The sequence below is a fragment of the Arachis ipaensis genome, chromosome B2 (assembly GCF_059453495.1).
Source record: "Arachis ipaensis isolate K30076 ecotype BB chromosome B2, ASM5945349v1, whole genome shotgun sequence".
Classification (NCBI taxonomy): domain Eukaryota; kingdom Viridiplantae; phylum Streptophyta; class Magnoliopsida; order Fabales; family Fabaceae; genus Arachis; species Arachis ipaensis.
Genome location: NC_142437.1, coordinates 59,358,232 through 59,359,171, shown reverse-complemented (window position 1 = coordinate 59,359,171; position 940 = coordinate 59,358,232). Strand labels below are relative to the sequence as shown.

Genomic DNA, 940 nt, shown 5'->3' with positions numbered 1-940 from the left:
CATTCATGAAACTTAAAGTGGCCTTAGATAGATCAGAGACTATATTTGCTAAGCTAGATGGATTATGCTCAGAATTCTCTGCCTGTTGTTGAGTGGATGATGGAAAAGGCTTGCTATTGCTAAACCTGTTTCTTCCACCATTATTAAAGCCTTGTTGAGGCTTTTGTTGATCTTTCCATGAGAAATTTGGATGATTTCTCCATGAGGGATTATAGGTATTTCCATAAGGTTCTCCCATGTAATTCACATCTGCTATTGCAGGATTCTCAGGATCATAAGCTTCTTCTTCAGAAGATGCTTCTTTAGTATTGTTGGATGCAGCTTGCAATCCATTCAGACTCTGAAAAATCATATTGACTTGCTGAGTCAATATTTTGTTCTGAGCCAATATGGCATTTAGAGCATCAATTTCAAGAACTCCCTTCTTCTGAGGCGTCCTATTACTCACAGGATTCCTTTCAGAAGTGTACATGAACTGGTTATTTGCAACCATGTCAATGAGTTCCTGAGCTTCTGCAGGCATTTTCTTTAGGTGAATGGATCCACCTGTAGAATGGTCCAATGACATCTTAGCTAATTCAGACAGACCATCATAGAATATATCCAGGATGGTCCATTCTGAAAGCATGTCAAAAGGGCATTTTTTCGTCAGTTGCTTGTATCTCTCCCAAGCTTCATAGAGGGATTCACCTTCTTTTTGTCTGAAGGTTTGAACATCCACTTTAAGCTTACTTAGCTTTTGAGGAGGAAAAAACTTGGCTAAGAAAGCCGTGACTAGCTTATCCCAAGAGATCAGGCTATCTTTATGTTGAGAGTCCAACCATATTCTAGCTCTGTCACTTACAGCAAATGGGAAAAGCATAAGCCTGTAGACCTCGGGATCAACCCCATTGGTCTTAACAATATCACAGATCTGCAAGAATCCAGTTAAAAATTGAAA

General features: G+C 39.4%; 1 non-coding gene across 1 annotated transcript; it reads left to right on the top strand.

Moving 5' to 3' along the window:
* Positions 1–622: 622 nt before the first annotated feature.
* On the top strand, positions 623–730 carry LOC148574041 (small nucleolar RNA R71). The gene has a single exon (XR_015905748.1). It is a non-coding gene; the product is annotated as a small nucleolar RNA R71 (small nucleolar RNA).
* The last annotated feature ends 210 nt before the right edge of the window (positions 731–940 follow it).